This window comes from Epargyreus clarus, unplaced genomic scaffold, assembly GCF_041222505.1.
Source record: "Epargyreus clarus isolate Ecla_fem2 unplaced genomic scaffold, WU_Ecla_fem_2.2 ptg000031l, whole genome shotgun sequence".
Classification (NCBI taxonomy): Eukaryota; Metazoa; Arthropoda; class Insecta; order Lepidoptera; family Hesperiidae; genus Epargyreus; species Epargyreus clarus.
In genome coordinates, this window is record NW_027332236.1 from 2,855,589 (window position 1) to 2,868,013 (window position 12,425).

Consider the following 12,425-nt stretch of genomic DNA (forward strand, 5'->3'; position numbering starts at 1 on the left):
TTCGTGGAAACAAAATGGCGCACAACGTGGGACTATTTTGCAGCTCATTTCGCTCAAATTATTGGTTTTATCAATCGGTGCTATCCCACTGCTGGGCACGAGTCTGCTTTTAGAGAGAGATGGTATCGGCACGAATTGCCTCTGAATGACAGAGAGGTTTAAGCCGTAGTCCACCACGCGGACCAAGTGCGGTTTGGTAGACTTCACACATCTTTGAGATCCTCCCTTAAGAAGAAGGCATTTAGCTTTACTCACGATTTTTCAGGTGAGCATTTGTGTCTTCTCAGAATGAGAGGGATTTTGGCTAGAGACCAACGCACTGACCAACTGCGGATGTGTAGACTTCACAGGCCTTTTAGAACTTTTTTTTAAGAACTTAGGCGTGTAACTTTTCTCGTGTTGTTTTCCTTCGCTATTAAATGAAGTTATTATTATTGATTATTCGCTCTTAAGTAACTTCAATCAGAGCTGACAATTGAACCCCGAAATCCTAATGTATTGCACTAAATCAAATTACTGCATCAAAATAATGCGTATATAAAATTGTTAATTGACTGGAAATAATTTGAACTTATTTATCGTTACCGCATAGTTAAATATTCACTAAGAGTAAATTCAAAAACAAAATGAATTGTACATTTTAGTAATTACTGCTGAAATTAACAATAATTACTATTTGTTCTCATAAATGAGTTTAAACAAACGTATTTGTGAATGTTTCGTGTGAAAAAAATTGTTCTGAATTAAATGTTTCTGTGATATATATTAAATCGTTAATCAGATTTAATTAGGCATACATTATGTGTTTATGAGCAATTTTATGTTGCAATTAAATAATTTTTTAGCAAATATTTGTCTAAAAATTCGTAAACACAGCAAACGTTTTGAAGGTGGTAGAACCCTTTGTGGTTCGACTCCGGCGGCACCACCGCCACACCTATTTCTACCTAATAACAGCAGTGTGAGGCGCTGCTGTGTTCCGGTTTGAAGGGTGTGGTAAGGGAGACATACTTTTCCGAGGCGTTCCAGCTTAGTCCTCAGGGGTAGCGGCGCACCTGTGGCCGACCTCAGGTAGGATATGTAATCCTATCTGGGATTGATTACAGATGTCCATGGACGGCAGTAGCCACTTATTATCAGGTGGACTGCATGCTCGTCTGCTACTCCTATATTATATATAAATTACATACATACCTACATACATACATACATACATACAACCCAAGCTAGTAAAAGCGTGTTAAAAAGGTTTCTTACTTCTTAGGTCTCTCCACCGTACTCAACCTCTGACAGACTCAGATAAAAAATATTCAACAAACAAATAATAATAAAGCATTTAACATTTCGTGCTGGCGCCCAACGCGGGCCACTTTAATTGCAGTTTTTGCTAAAACTCTGCTTTATGAAATTGTTAATGTGTTAAGTGGAGTTTATTTGCGTTTGTTTAATGTTTACCGTGTACACAATGGGTCCGCAAACCGCTGGCCCTCGGCTATTTAACCGCCATGATGAATATTACTCAACTAGAAAATGGTATTACAGAATATATGTATTACAGTAGTGCGCATTTGCTCAAAGTGGTTATTCGTTTTTGTATTTGAAATTTAAACAGCAAATGAGCTTGCATTTGAAAGGTGGTAGAACTCTCAGTGGCGGGACCACCGCTACACCTATTTCTACCTAGAAACACCAGTGTTAAGCGCTGCTGTGTTCTGGTTTGAAGGGTGTGGTAAGGGACATACTTTTTCGAGGCATTTTAGCTTAGTCCTCGGGGTTAGCGGCACATTTGTGGTCGACTTCAGATAGGAATTTAACCTCATCTGTGGTTGATTACAGATGTCCTTGGGCAGCAGTAGCCATTTACAGTGGAGTGCAGTCGTCTGCTACTTAAATATTATAAGAAAATGCAGTCATTATGATGCTGAATCCATTAAGCAATACGAAATAGAAAGCACTCTTGAAGGTATCTGCAGTACCAGTAGTTATTGCCATCTCTACACATCTTCAATTCAAATATGATTGTTTTCTACATATAGTTGGTCCTACCTAAAAACTAAAGTAGACTTAATTGAACCGTAAGTTTTAGATTTGATCATCCTCGCACACTTGAAAAAATCATAATTTGTGTAAAGTGTGTTAGTTTGACATTGGATGAGGATTTTGCCTTTAACCTAAATAGAACCGTAATAGAAAGGATCGTATTACTGTTGACGTTAAAGAAACTAATAATCCACTTTAATTACACTAATACGTCTTAAATCTCACGCTATATATAGCATGAGATTTAAGACGGTATATAAATCACGCTATATAAATAAATCATGACTGTGTTCATATACGAAAATCTTTGAATTTGCTCAAATTTATCTAATCTTTTTTAATGTAAGTAGTAGTTGTACTTTAATTTTTTTTAACCCCTTGGGTGACGCTATAAAATATTATTTTGGACCACACAGGTGGCGCCGTTGTCAGTTTTTCAGATTCTTCATTAAAAATCTAAATTTTCGAAACTCCCTCCTGCCTCCTCTCATTACTTAATCGCTATTTCTGTTTTTAAAAGAAAAACACTATCGTATTTTTTTCCGCTACTAAAATACATAAAACAAATATTGACCTTTTTACCTCCCTTTCTCTTAAATTAGGATCAGACAAGTTCTAGTAGGGCCCACTAGTATAATTAAATAATAAGGCTATGTTCACATGGTTGACATCTCTCATTACTCCAGTACATGTATGAAAAGCAAAATTTGAGATCTCGACTACATATTTGTTACTTTGAACTAACGAGCAATTTATTTGAACAAGTAACATGAGGTCGGTAACAATAATCAATTCTACAATGAGATCTGAGGAAATGACGATGGTAATAATTGGGCTTGTTAGTGATGTGTATTTTTTATCATTAAACCTTAATGCCATAAAAATGTACTGATATTTTTTTATTTATTTACTCATATCTTACATCTAACATTACAGGGTTGTAACGTGTTACGTGGACTTTTATTTTTTATAATATAAGAGTAGCAGACGAGCATGCAGTCCACCTGATGGTAAGTGCCTACTGCCGCCCATGGACATCTGTAATCAACCCCAGATAGGATTAGATATTCCTACCTGAGGTCGTTCACAGATGCGCCGCTACCCCTGAGGACTAAGCTGGAACGCCTCGGAAAAGTCTGTCTCCCTTACCACACCCTTCAAACCGGAACACAGCAGCGCTTAACACTGCTGTTATTAGGTAGGAATAGGTGTGCCGGTGGTGCCGCCGGAGTCGAACCACAAAGGGTTCTACCACCTTCAAACGGACTGCACACACATAAAACTTAATCTATAAAAAACCTTTTAACAAATCCATTCACACCAAAATCTCGTAAATTAATTCAACTTTCCATTATCTGTATTACCATTTATGATAATACTGTTTGTGCGGATTCCACTAAATCATAATCAACTATACCAATAAACTAAGTGGTCGTATCCCATACTATTGTTTTACGAGTGTATTTGTTTATCACTAGCAATAAGTGGAATGTGATTGGAAGAATAACAATATTGAGTTATATTTTCTTCGGTTTATGGCTAGATGATAGGTATTCATTATATTGAATGTTATTGTAATGATTCTTTAGACACATCGTGTGATGGAAAGATAATTCGTAATGGAAACGGTTACATGGGAGCGTTACTTATTATAATTATTAGTGTTAAAGTCATAGATTAGTAAAGATTACTCACGAAGAACAAGAAAATGTACCCAGTTTTGTGAATTGAAATAGTTGCGTAAAAAAGTTTTGCCACGTCTCCGTGCTAAAATTTCCCTAAAATATTTGAAATAATTATTTATTTATGGTGTCAATTACGCAGTATTAGTTATTTATTCGTAAATTTCCTCTAAAAATGTTTTTATTTTTCAAGAATTAAAAAAAAGAACTCACTAATAAGCTTTTTGTGGCTTCATTCAATTTCAAGGCGGCGAAGTATCTTTACTAATCTATGGTTAAAGTAAAATATATTATCTGTACAATTTAAAGTTCGCGCCTTCCCTCTATGTCTTTTTTGTCTGTGTCCATCTAATGTGTTTAATCTGTGATCAGTTGTTTATTTATTCTCTCTACTCTGCGGAACTTTGTAAAGTGATGTAATTTAAAAGCAATCCAATAAAATCTAATTAATCCACATTTCAGTCATTTAATTGTAACAATTAGGGCTACCATATAATATGTAATTAAATTTTGGACGGGTGTATAGCTCTATAATAAACTATGTATGCTATGTCCATCAAATAACTAATACTATTAATTCTTCGACCGTCTGAAAAATTTAAGAATTTACGAAGTTACAGATTTCATATGTACACAGTAGGTCTATAAAACCCTCTTAACATAAAAAACGCTTAAATTTCTTAATGGTATTCCGGATATCTATAAAAGTAGTTTGTAATGGCGTCTTTGCCATTTTGTCATTTAAAAAAATTAAATTGGATATGTACAATTTTTAGAATTTTCAGATTTACAGTTTATTTTCGCGGCATTTATCGTTTTCAAAAGCGGTTTCAGGGCATGATAAACAGACTTTGGAACTTATACAAATAAACGAGGCTAAAGCTTCTGTCTGTTATTTTAAAGTAAGGATTTTTAAGCTCGTGTGCTAACACTGTAATCAAATAGTCAAAAAGGGTTAAGCTTGAAATAGCTGTACTGTTTTTATACATAACTGAACGTTGGCTCATATATTTTACTTAAATGCTTATTGTCACCATGCTCAGATTACATGTATCATAAGTAACATGGAAAACTGCGATAGCTAAAATAAACATTTTAGGAAAGTCATCAAACAGGCTAAATTTGTCTCTAAAATATCCAAACTAAAGAACTATTATAAAAAACAAAATCCCGACCGTCTTTAAACTATGTCAGTTGTTGTTTGTAGGTAATTTTTTTTTATAATATAGGAGTAGCAGACGAGCGTGCAGTCCACCTGATGGTAAGTGGCTACTGCCGCCCATGGGCATCTGTAATCAACCACAGATAGGATTAGATATTCCTACGTGAGGTCGGCCACAGATGCGCCGCTATCCCTGAAGACTGAACTGGCTATGACTGAAGAAGTTGGAACGCCTCGGAAAAGTCTGTCTCCCTTACCACACCCTTCAAAACAGAACACAGCACCGCCTAACACTGCTGTTATTAGGTAGAAATAGGTGTGGCGGTGGTGCCGCCGGAGTCGAACCACAAAGGGTTCTACCACCTTCAACAAATTAGACGACTCCAATGCCACCTATTTTTTAAAATCCACCGAGCCGTTAGAACTGCAGGATATGCCAAAGAATGAGTACCACACATACCTACTCACATCTCGAAAAACATTACCCCCGCAGTTAGCTAAAAATCGTAACAAAATCACACAGTTCCCGCAAGTCAATCCACCGACAAACGCTAGTCAAAGAGCATTTCCGTACAAATTACTCGAGAGGTCTAATAAAATAAGAGAGGAACAACATGGCATTCTTTTACGATACCTTTATGGGCCATCGAATGGCGGATTTATCGTCGATAAATCATTTATGCTATCTTGTTATTATATTGGATTCATAGACCAATGAAATTACGTTACCCCCTAATAGAGTTGGAGGGTAACATTTGTTTATATCAATATTTATCTATATTACTAGCTGACTCGGCATACTTGTGTTGCCATATAAATAAAAAAATATTAAGGGTGAACAACCATTATCACTTAGGGGTATGAATTAGATAGTAGCCGATTCTCAGACCTACTGAATATGCATATAAAATTTGGTGAAAATCGGTAAAGTCGTGTCGGAGGAGTACGGTAACTAACATTGTGACACGATAATTTTGTATATAAAATAATAATATTTTACTAATATTATGAAGTAGGTTCTATACGCGGCATCACACGTATTTATAAAGAAAAGTAATATGTTATTTAAGTATAAATAACATATTACTTTTCTTTGTTATTAAAAAATAAATTTAGGTCTGTTCTAACTCAGTAGAGTTAGGTTAGTTAAAGTTATGTGTAACTAGTTTGTACCCGCGGTTTCGCTCAAGGTTAGAGTTTTTTCGGCATAAAAGGTACCCTATATCCTTTTCTGAACCCCTGACAACACGTATAAAAAATAAAATGGCGCTCAACTCAAGACTTTCTATAAGTTCTACAAGTCCTATTTCTGCCTAATAACAGCAGTGTTAGGCGCTGCTGTGTTCCGTTTTGAAGGGTGTGGTAAGGGAGACGTACTTTTCCGAAGCGTTTCAACTTAGTCCTCAGGGGTAGCTGCGCATCTGTGGCCGACATCAGGCAGGAATATCTAATCCCATCTGGGGTTGATTACAGATAGACATCTGTAGGCGGACGGGCGGCAGTAGCCACTTACTATCAGGTGGACTGCATGCTCGTCTGCTACTCCTATATACAATATATAAAAAAGACAATAAAATTAGCAGTCGGTTATGTAGTTAAGGCGTGAAAGTGTAACAAACACACTTACATCCGTATTTATAACATTAGTTAGGATTCAATGGTTTAATCAATGCCGTATTATTTATTTCTATTTTTGATGTGTGGATAAGGATTCCTACTAAGAATTATTTCTTGCCTTGGTTCAACGTGGGTGTTACGCACACAAACAGACATGAAGACCCAAATGCAACATGTACAAACACACATTGCAAGTGCAACATGCGTGTAATTCACCACACTTAAACCCATTTCCACTTTCCCTAACAATTTGAATTCGTATTCGATCTGTATTGTTATATACAGGATGTTCCAATTGATTTTTAATCAACTTTAAAAGATGATTGTATTCAACCATAATGTATTAAAGTTTGTTTGTATTTCTGTTTTATAACAAATATAACAAGCCTGATAAACCTGAATGAGGTAAGAGAGAGACATTTACACGAAGTATTTTTATGCAGACCTCATCGGCAATAACACACCTCTGGCGGTTCTCGTATAGGATTCTAATCTTGATCACAGCTTTGATAAGAAATAACCTACCATCATATGTATTGCTCATTTGTTACATTCATTTAGAAATCCAAATTCATTTCCGTTTCCAATTTAATTTGATATAAATTCTAATTTTGATCCATATTGTTATTGTTATATACAGCATGTTCCCATACAATGTACCCAAGGTTTAATAACGAAGTACAAGCCAGATAATTTCCCATGTATTACGGTACACGCTTTGAATACACGCTCTACAGTAAAGCAATCAAGACTCCGGCAAAGCATTGTATGTAAATATTGTATTTTTCGTTTATTAACTATGGAGATTAGTTCTAAGGGTATTTGTATCGAAGTGGTAGTCATGTAAGTACAATAAACCTTTTTAAGATACTTTAGTTAAAAGTATAAAAAGTGGATTTAGTTGTCATATGGTAGTAAATGTCAAATAGTGTCTTAAACACAGTGAAGGTACTTCGCCCTCAAACTGGCACTTTAGTATATATGTTATAGTCAAAGTCCGATACACAGTCTCTTCGCGGAAGGACTGGTTTATCCTAGGTTTGGCCAAAGCCATCAGGCAATCCCCGAAATACATTTCAATTTCGCCCTTTGCCTGAAGTATTTTTAGTCAAACCCAGGAGCTCCTAACTTTTCAGTCAAACGTCGAAAGTAAATTATTCTGTTTCGGTTTTGGCCTAGTCAATCCTAGAAGCGACTGCAAAACTCGGTCAAACGTTGATCTGAACATGTTTAAACAGGTTCATAATGTGTCTCGCGGTGTTCCGACCGATTGTTTTGTCATTTCATGTTCGTTCATTGAGCGTGCGGGCGTGTAATTGTGTAAAATTGAAGATGAGTGAGGTTAGGTTAGGTTAGGTTAGGTTTTTTTAAATTACTAAAACAATAAACATCAAAATTTTAAAAATGTTATTTTTTTATACCTAATCTTACAAACTAACCTCCGTATATTCCAAAGCATTTATTTATTTATTTTATACTTTATTGCACATCGTACAAAAGGTGGGCCTAATGCCACACGGCATTCTCTCAAAGCATCTCATATAAAAGTGAAAATCACGTAAGCTGACCAATCAGGTGTCAGAACTGGCAGAGTTAAGCGGTTCTTAAGACTTGAAAGCTGCTTAAATGATAAAATGCTTCCAAATATACGAAGAAGACACTTCATACCTATATCGGAGTTTGACTCGTCAAACCCCGATTTAATAAAATTGTGTTTTGACGTTTGCCTGACCAAATTAGTCTCTCCCAGGTTTGACGAAAATTGTTTAGTCAAAGGCCGAAAATTTACATTTGTTTGGGCTTTGACTAAGTCATTCAGTCTGACCTGAGGATTGACCAGTCCAACCTAGGAGCGCCGGAGCTTCGGAGTTTGCCTATAACATATATAGCAAGTATTATAAAATAAAAATCCAAGTGAAACGACACCTCTGTTTCAATATGTCAAGCCGATTGGTCTGTAGGGCGAATGAGACTTACATATATAGGTACTCGCTGACCCGGCAAACGTTGTGTTGCCATAAATAAAAAAATGTTAAGGGTGAACAACCCTTATCACTTAGGGGTATGAAAAATAGATAGTAGCCGATTCTCAGACCTATTGAATATGCGTTAAATTTGGTGAAAATCGGTAAAGCCGTTTCGGAGGAGTACGGTAACTAACATTGTGACACGGGAATTTTATATATAACATTACCCTCCATTGTCGAATAAAAAGAGTGGTTATGGCTTTGTTTTAATTTTTAACTCAATATTTTTACAAATAAAGAAGATTTTGGGTAAAATGTCAAGGGAAAACGACAGGAACAAAATATCAGAGGTGAATATTTTATTTTATGAATTATTTGGGCCTATTCGTAATACCTAGAATTCTTCTTAGCTTTAGAAATATTTATATGATTATGATATTTTTAAATTTAGAGACTATTATTCTTTTCATTTATAAGAGTAATCACATCGCTGGCAAAGCAATTTTATATATTAGATTAAAAGAAAGAAGAGTTATCATTTATGCTATCTTGGTGCAGAAATGGATATTGTTGTTTCTATAACATTATTCGTTCAACTCATAAAGCTTATTATTTAAAAGTACAAGTATAAATATTCAGTTATATAGTTGACTATGTTTAAAACCTAAAGATCATTATGTGACACATTGTTATATTTATTACTAGCTGTGCCCCGCGGTTTCACCCGCGTTAAAAGAAATAACGCAGGTGAAACCGCAGGACACAGCTAGTTCTATAATTTAATTACCCTAAGTTACTCCTTATTACATCAGCTACCTGCCAATAAAAGTCCCGTCAAAATCGGTTCAGCCATTTCAGAGATTAGCCAGAAGAAACAGACAGACAGCCAGACAAAAATTGAAAAAAAAGTTATTTTGCTGTATGTACCGTATGTATATTTATATACATGTAGTAAAAAGCGGTTATTTCTATATTAAAAACAGACAGTCCAATTTTAGATCCGTATTTCGGATAAAAATAAATTGTAGACATCTTTTAAAATAAAGGTAAATTATTTAAAATAGAAGAATTATTTTGTTCCATATTGTTATAAGTTGCAGACATAAACACGCTGTATAACATGTGATCCGTGTTCCGGATAATATTTCATCGGATACATTGTCGCTGAACAGTGTCCCGCGGGATCCGACAGTGGGTATCGTGGAAATATCCGTATCACGTGTAAACAAAGGATTTACATTGTTGGATGTATTGAATTATGTACTCCTCAAATATTTGGGTAGCTTTTCTTTTAAATATTTGTTTTGGGTCACTAGGGAAGACTGAGGATTAAATTTTAAGGACGATTTTGGTATTTTTGTTATTATTTAGGTAGGTTTTGTCTCTACCTGCCAGTGACAGCTGCTGTGTTCTGGTTTGAAGCGTATGGTATAAGAGAGACGCTTCTAAGCCGATGTAAGGTAGTACTCTAAACCCATCTGAGATTGAGTACAGATATCCACGCGCTATTGTCATCACAAGACTGCATGCTTTTTTGTTACTGCTGTAATGTTATGTATATAAAAATGTAAATATAAAGTTTTACTTGTGATTGGTGAATAGCTAAGTCCAGATAGATTACATAGATTGTCTAAAATAGAGGAAAAGCCTTGTCCCACTGCTGGGATAAAGTCTCTTCCCACTACTGGGGTGGACCTGAAGCTTACAGAAAGTACGAAATAGCGTCCATATCTGAAGTTTTCAAATCGCCCACAAGACATTATATCTTATTTCTATAAATCCCACTGCTGGGCAAGGAAATCAATCAACAATAGCCCATTTAGTGCACGCTTGGCGCATAATTAATGCACGTCAATACCGTCATTACAGTGTAACGCGCTAAAAGCTATTTAAAGGTGGTGGTGTAGTCATAAGCGGAGCGGATTTGATAGCGATTTTGGGGTGTTTTATGTATTTGACGAAATAATTGAACCGTATTATATATATGACGAATGGATTTCAGATAAATGAAATTTGTTTTTATTGCAGTAAAAATATTACTTGATTACTTAATTTATTTCGCACAAATTTCATGGCTTGCAGTTATTGTAAGGGCTGTGATTTCCACAGTGTTATGGAGCTCTTTAAAAAAGGTGCAAAAAGAGCTCTCCTTCAATGCCGGCGATGCATTGGCTACTCCCCTGGTGTTGCAAATGCCCATAGGCGACGTTAACTACTTTCCATGAGGTAGCACGTATGCTTTATCGTAAGTTCAAATATAAAAAAAAATGTATCGTCGCTAAAATAATACATTTAGTCCTAGAGTCTGAATACTTATTATAATTAGATTCACCTTAAATTTTTACCGAACAAAAATAACATGTTCATGAAGAAGTGGTGAAAGAAACTTCATAATAGAAGTTCTCCATCTTTTTTCTTATATAAAAAATGGTGCCTTGTTTGTTGATCTATAAGTTAATTAATTTTTTTTCTGATTCAAAATTAATTATTTTTATCTTCATTAGTCTAAAATGCTCAAAACAATACCTAAGTACATATATAAGTCAAATACCGATGTATTCCCTGTGATACGTATGTAATTATATACCTCTAAATTTTAGAGGTATATAATTACATAACTACCACAGGGAAACTCTAACTTTTATAGAACATCTTATCTTTTAGAGTCTAAAAGATAAGATGTTTTATAAATGTTATTAGTCAATTAAAAATCGCTACCCGCTCACCACTAAGCCACCGGCGCACTAAACCCCACGCGTGGGCGATAAATAATCCTCTCCTCGCCCATTACACGCGCCTCTGTAATTTATACGGGACTTTATAAGCTGTTACTGCACGGTAGATATGGGGATGATTTTGAGATATTAAAGCTTAATCTAAGCTTTGTGAACACTTGATTATTTCGTTACATGTAAAGAAAGGATTTAACATAATGCTAGTTGGATTAATTTTAACGAAAATAAAATGTACGAAATGAGAATAATCTTCGTTGTCGGTTTTTGAAGAAAACATAATTAGATATTTTTACAAGATTTTCCTTTTTCGTACTTTTATTAAACTTAGTAACAGACAATATTATATTTAATTTTATGTAGATATTTGTAAGGTTTTCTCGGTTATTACAACTGAGTTCTGTTTTGTTAATTTTTATCTAAAAAAGAAAAAAATGTCTAAATATGTCTTGACCTAGGCTAGTCTAGATAGGCTGTTACTCTCTAACAAAAATTGCGTAACTTAAAAGTTCCATCAAAATCGGACCAGCCGATTCTAAGATCATTTCAATCTTAAATCCTTAAAGACAGACAGAAAAAATGACAACACATTCTACTTTTGTGATATTATTTTTTTCATAAAATCACAACCACAATTATTTATTTATTGAGAGCATACTGTATCGTAACATGACCATAAAAGGCAACACCCCATGAAATAAGCCTCATCTTTATGGGTTCACTCGCATACAGAGACCCCATTACCACTGACATTGAACTATACTTAGTACTTGCCTTATGGATTAGACATCAAATTTACTGCCTTGAAACTATAAGTTATTTAATTTATTAATGCTTTTATTTATATTTGCCTGTCTTTTTATGTCCAACTGCTGGGCAAGAATCCTGGCACCTAGAGGAATTATTATTTATTTTTAACCGACTTCAAACAAGGAGATTCTGTATTCGCCCATTATAACTGTGGATGTTTGTGTGTTTGTGTGAATGTTTGTATTTCCACAATTTTACAAAAAAAAAACTGATCAAATTTGAATGGGGTTTTTGGTATTTAAAAACATATTTTACGAATAAGGTTTTAGTATAAAATACGAAAGGTTTTTTACTATATTGAACTAGAAAACTTTTTTTTTATAATATAAGAGAAGCAGACGAGCATGCAGTCCACCTGATGGTAAGTGGCTACTGCCGCCCATGGACATCTGTAATCAACCCCAGATAGGATTAG

At 34.9% G+C, this 12,425-nt stretch overlaps 1 protein-coding gene across 1 annotated transcript in view; it reads left to right on the top strand.

Annotated features, from left to right (window-relative positions):
- The window catches only part of LOC140754828 (uncharacterized), a 712,244-nt gene that overhangs the window by 148,584 nt on the left and 551,235 nt on the right, over positions 1-12,425 (top strand). The gene's annotated exons all lie outside the window — the stretch shown is intronic.